The sequence below is a fragment of the Micropterus dolomieu genome, linkage group LG07 (genome assembly GCF_021292245.1).
Source record: "Micropterus dolomieu isolate WLL.071019.BEF.003 ecotype Adirondacks linkage group LG07, ASM2129224v1, whole genome shotgun sequence".
Classification (NCBI taxonomy): Eukaryota; Metazoa; Chordata; class Actinopteri; order Centrarchiformes; family Centrarchidae; genus Micropterus; species Micropterus dolomieu.
The window spans coordinates 16,735,168-16,735,565 of NC_060156.1; the positions used below are offsets into that span (position 1 = coordinate 16,735,168).

The 398-nt window shown below is 42.5% G+C and overlaps 1 protein-coding gene across 1 annotated transcript in view; it reads left to right on the forward strand.

The window, feature by feature from the left end:
* The window catches only part of col4a2 (collagen, type IV, alpha 2), a 105,668-nt gene that overhangs the window by 33,126 nt on the left and 72,144 nt on the right, over positions 1 to 398 (forward strand). The gene's annotated exons all lie outside the window — the stretch shown is intronic.

Consider the following 398-nt stretch of genomic DNA (forward strand, 5'->3'; position numbering starts at 1 on the left):
GGCCCTAAAAATAATCTTAGCAAATTCAATAGGGACCTCACACGGTCGTGCTCGGGCCCTAAAAAAAATACAATCTTAGCAAATTCAATAGGGACCTCACACGGTCGTGCTCGGGCCCTAAAAATAATCTTAGCAAATTCAATAGGGACCTCACACGGTCGTGCTCGGGCCCTAAATATATATATAATCTTTACAAATTCAATAGGGACCTCACACGGTCGTGCTCGGGCCCTAAATATATATATAATCTTTACAAATTCAATAGGGACCTCGCACAGTCGTGCTCGGGCCCTAAAAAATAAAAATATATATATAATCTTTACAAATTCAATAGGGATCTCGCACGGTCGTGCTCGGGCCCTAAAAAGATGCATCAAGAAGGATCGCCGCCCTCTAAA